A 6,000-nucleotide genomic window follows, 5' to 3' on the forward strand; every position below is an offset into this window, starting at 1 on the left:
TAAAATTCTGACCTAAGGGTCAGCAAACCCCAGTGATAAAAGTAGTGCATATTCAATCCACATGCTTACATCAAGTCTGCTCATGCTGAAGAATAACCCTTCAAAAGGTAGATGGTACAGAAACTTCAAACCACAAACAGAGGGTGTAATTACATAGGCGTTAAAATGATTTTCCTCCCTTTATTGCAAAGAGATGTTCATATAACCTTGCCGAAAATTAGTTACATCACATGTAAGGTGTAAATAAATCATTACTACTTCATAACTAATATATGGTGCTCAAACTGTTTAGTTCAGTGGCTAGGTCATACTAGGCACTCAACACATGGTAACTACTAATTAATACTATTAAATGTCTTATTTTATTTACCTCAGCAAGAAAATATTGATTCTGTTAATATTTTCGATAAGACAGTTGAAATGTTTTCAATAAGAAATAAGATTATAAAAGTATAGAAAATAGAAAAGCAAAGAACTGGACTTGCCACCCACTGTCCACACCATTCATGGTTTTTAAAGCCTACTAGCCCATGAAAGCACATGTCAGCGCCACCTGTGTAGTGTTCCCCTGCTACCATCAGGTGACCTTCCCACCCATTTTCTATACATCACAGATATCCAAGATTTATCCCATCTCTATCTCTCCTAAAATGTTTGTTTTGTGACCTCTACATCAGTTTGCCTTTGGTGCCTGGACTTGCCATCTTCCTTGTCTACAAACCATGACTTTGTCCAGTGAATGGTATTTGCCTTGCCCCATCGCCTCTAGGGTCTATTCCCAATTCTAGGTACAGGTGAAGAAGCTTCATCTCAATTCCAGACTCTAGACAAGTGTCATGTTCCTGGGGTGAAGGAGAAGAAATGGGATTTGTACAGTATACAGCTTAGTGTCCTAAATTACCTCTCTGAGACTGGGTTATATTTATTGAGTGATGGCATTTAAAAGGATATGATAACTGGATTGTTATTATATCTGACTGCATCTGGATGTCATGGGACTAAGGCAGCAGGCAGCAAATAAAACTTAATAGTAAGAATTCAGTAAATATTGTTACTGAATTTTTATGGAAAATGAGACACAACTCAGTTCTGGAAAGATACAGAATTTCTTAGGATTCATAAAAACCTTATTGGTAGAAGAAGTGAATCAGATTCCATCACAAAAATCCCCATTTTATAGAGAAGGATATTTTGGAATCCTAAAGACTAAGTGACTTATTCAAGGTTTACATGAGTAAAAACTGGCAGAACTTGTATAGATCATTTCAATTTTCTGATCTTACATTTCCTCATAAGCAAAACAAGTGAAGAGGAAAAAATGAATTATCTACAATTTTGATTTTGTCAACATTTTCACTCATCTTCTGCCAAAATCTTGAAAGTTTCTTCCAAAACCTTGAATTAGTTGAGCTGCCTTTGCATGAGCTTTGTCCCATGTAGGACACAGGATAAGATTTCTTGATCCACTGATTAATATATTGGATTAATATCCTGTTTTTGAGACAATTGTTCTCAACTTCTCCCACCCCAGCTGAGTCATAATGTTTATTATAATTCTACTTTGAAGGTCTTTCCATGTGCAAATTATAATTTGTGTCTCAATCAGTGAATGAGGAGGTAGAGGGGAGCTCAGTTTCTCAAAGAGACTGCGTAATTGAGGACTTCACTATCTCCTTACCACATCACTAAAATTCAGCTTTCATTGTACCATGGAGCAGTTTAAACCAACAGGAAATTAAGGATGCAACACTTTTGAAAATTGTATAAAGCTGCAAAATGTAAATAACTGCTCTGAACTGGTTGAATATGACATATATGTATCCAAGAAAATAGAAGAGAGGCAAATTTGGGAAAGGGACATTTTAATTTTTTCATTGCAATTGAGTAAATGTTAAATTACATAACAGAAGCAGACCAAAGAAGAAAGGCTTATAGTCCAAGAGTCAGAGAGAAGTAATTAGAATGGTGTACTAATAAAAGTAAGACACATGCCTTCTATCTCCATCCTGAAATGGACTGTAGCCCACCTTCAGATGTATAACATTCCTTGTAACATGCACGTAATCAGGAAAAGTAGCTCACAGCAGAAAATGTGGAAATAAAAACAAATGTATTCCCCCAAACTGAGATATTATAAAATAATTTATAAGTAAGTGGGGTGTAATTAAATAATACACTTTTACCAAAATACCGAGTTCAAAAAGCTCATTTAATTTCTTAAAATTTTCTAATATTTTTAGAAGATAGAATTATCTCTATTGTAGAGATAGGAAAATATGTCTTGAGGTGTTAGATAACTTACCTAAATTTAACCAGACAATGCATGACAAAGGCAGAAATATGTTTTGATCTCCATATACACAAACTGATACACTTCAGACACACTTAGTCACACTTTCTACATAGCTGAGCAATTTCTTATTCTGAAATATAAAAAGAATACAACTCTAAATCATAGTTCAGAACACACATAATAACAATTAAAAAAATCATGAAAGCCTGATACTATTTAGCCAATTTTGAAGACCAAATTGTTTCAATACATTTAAGTAAACATTTACAGTGTTTAGACATTTTGACAGTGATCTGTGCCTTCTTCAGTGTTTTTTTTTCCAATATCCATTTTTTTCAATATCTATTTCACACACAAAGTGATCCTATTCCAACACAAGACCCCTCTATACCTTTATATTTCTGGAGGCACTGTGGACTCAAAATGAAAATAGGTAGCAATTTGTTGGAGAATGATATATTTGTTACTATTTTCCTGATCTTTCCAAGGATAAATTCTTAAAAGGAAAGATTTATAGCAGCTAGAAACCAATCAGCAATGAGTTAAAACTCCAACACCATCATTTATCTTCTTTAGCTTTACTATGACAGCTCAGGCTGTCCATGATACAAGATCAATTTCTGTCCTTTGGGTTTTTTTTTTTTCATGTCCTTTGTTTATGAGAGATATCAAAAGCTTAATCAAACAATATTTTTCCTTGTCTGAGATCTAGCTGATGCTACCTTGAGACAACATTTGTAGAAAATAAAAAGCTCTGTGCTCAATTTTAGTGATACTGACATTTCAGAAGAACTCCTAATGAATTGAACTGGCGATATACGAACCTTTCAGAAGATCATATGAAGCAATCCATCCACAGTGAACAAAAAAGTAGCACAAACTTTCCTTGATTTACATATGGATGTGATCATGTGGGCCGTCTGTGCTAACTCAGAGAAAAAACAGAAAAACAGATTATGTTCAAAGCAGCATGTGTAAATTGAGCTTTACCCTAAAAGGTATCCACATATAAAAATGTCAACACTTCTAAGAGACATTATTTCTTCTGAACCCAAAATATCAACCTCGTATATGTATGACTGTGACATCCAAAAACTAGTGAAAATAATAGAAATGTTTCCTCTTCTAAGATTACATGCATAGTACATTTGTGTGTGTGTGTGTGTACAGTAACATGTGTACTTACATTCTGCTGATTCTGCCCTTTGGAAATGTAACATAGATTCTAGGAAACAGGTTAACCAGCTGATTCTAAAGTTTGAATACTGGATTTTTGGAATTGAATTTTTCATTTGGACTAGATATGTGTTACTTCTTTTAAGTGCATATATTCTGATTCTCTAACATTTGGCTATCACTGGTAACAGGTAGAGGAAAATGAGGGGGAAATTCTTGACAGAGTCTATGTATTAATGCTAGAGCAGTTCTGTCTCTAAGTGAAGAGGAGTATATGTCCATTCACTGTAAATCTTGCAAATTAACATGCAATGACCAGTCAATGGTTAGCAGTAGCCAATAAAATAAATATGACAAATTATAAAGTGAGCCTATTTTTCCTAGGAAGTTTAAGAATATCTGTTAAAAAGGTAACTCAATATGACCATGGATTCTATAAAAGTGAAAGCAGAGTCTATGGTGAGTGTCTCGTTCTCTATCATTTGTATTAATTATATGGTCGTTGGCATCTTAAATATTATCCCTGTTGTCACATCTGTAGCTTTGCAAAGGTCTGCATCAAATCATCACATTTTGGATTAAGGTTAACATCACATTTAGCTTGAGAAATAAGAATCTAAACCTATGATATCCTTTATGCAGTTCAGCAGGTATCAGCATGTGAACTCACCAGATTTCCAGTGTACTCTGGGCTCCATCTGTAGATGATGTATTAAAAGGCATCAAGACAGATGAAAACGTAAATTGCGGGCTTCCCTGGTGGCACAGTGGTTGAGAATACGCCTGCCGATGCAGGGGACACGGGTTCATGCCCCGGTCCAGGAAGATCCCACATGCCGCAGAGCGGCTAGGTCCATGAGCCATGGCCGCTGGGCCTGCGCATCCAGAGCCTGTGCTCTGCGACGGAAGAGGCCACAACAGTGAGAGGCCCACGTACCGCAAAAAGGCGTTAATTATGAATACAAGACTGGCTTCTAGGGAATACCTTTTCAAATCAGTTTTTTCCATAGCAAATCATCTAGACACAATGATGTCCACTATTTGATTATAAAAAAACAAACAAAACAGCTTTTTGGTGTCATATAATGTAGATTCAGAACATTTATCATGTTCAACAGTGTGACACAGTGGACTTACTGCTCCCCCAGTTAATGGGGTATCTTGATTGTTTTTTTCTGGTTAACTAACATATTATTGATCTATTGTGAACTTCACTTAAAAATCAGAATACTTATTGTATGTTTTTGTTTATAAGAAATCTCATTTTCATATTTCTTGTATATTTTTAAAAGAAAACTTTCTAGTTTTTTTTACAGAAAACATATTTTCTTACCATTTAGATTTTTGCGGTCATAATCCATCGTCAAAATACAGATATTTTTATAATTAATTATTGTATTGTTCTTCTTTCATAACTAATACAATAACATTATTTTAACTTTTATCATTAGTAACTAGGTCATAAAATACCTAAATCTGTGAAGTAATAAAAGAGATTACTAATTAAGTAATACTTGAAATTGCTTAAATGACATATTTCTAAAGATAAAATCATGTACTATGGTTTTTAATCCCATTTATCTAGTCTTCATTTTGTTATCAAGATATTTTGTATATACAGAATGACACATATTTACATGGGGGAGGGGTTGTAGTTCCTGCTGTGTCTGCTTAGACATTAAATCACCGCAGTGTAGGTAAATGCAGATTTTGTTTTATGTAAATAAGTGAGATGGTGAGTCTTTTTACTAATACATATTTACATGTATTATCCAGATTTTCACTGGTGACAGTAAAACTTAATAGCCATGGTGCTTTACGGAAATGTACTTTGAAAAGTTAAAAATACCATATAAACATAGGGAAGCATTATTATAGATGAGTTAACTATTATTATTATTGTTTGCCCTCATAATATAAATCTGTAATCATAATTTAAATCCATTATTAAATTTACTAGTCCAATAAGCTGAAATACTGAAATAATCTTTGGTATGGAAAGAGATCTCCTTAGCTGAGCAAATATTCATGAAGATATATGGATGCTTTGTGCCACACACCTCTATGTCTATGAAGAGTTAACAACTTTGTGTGAGGGAGGAATTTCAGGACACCAGCTTTTGGTAAAATAAAACACAACTTTCCAAGCAGAGGTGGATTTATCAAGAAGCTAATGAAGCAGAAGCTTCAGGGCCTCTTATTACCACTGGCCAAGGCCTTGTAAGGGACCATAGCCAAATATTTTTTTGTAATATTTGCAAAAGTAAAATATTTTGTCTGAAATTTGCTAAGACTGCTCTCTCTTCACTTTGTTTTCTTTGTACTTTCCTCACGTTAAGTGGGACTGGAATGACTGCAGCAATTTGTGAGATTTGTCTAAAAGGAAGTTGAGTTGGTGATACATTGAGATTAAGTTTCATATGATACACTTATGTGGTTCACAGTCTCTTACTTGGATGGTTACATAATATTATTATATAATAGTTAGAGACATAGCTGTCTCTGTGCAGGAATGGCTTTCGACCAGCCAT

The sequence above is a fragment of the Phocoena phocoena genome, chromosome 9 (genome assembly GCF_963924675.1).
Source record: "Phocoena phocoena chromosome 9, mPhoPho1.1, whole genome shotgun sequence".
NCBI classification, from domain to species: domain Eukaryota; kingdom Metazoa; phylum Chordata; class Mammalia; order Artiodactyla; family Phocoenidae; genus Phocoena; species Phocoena phocoena.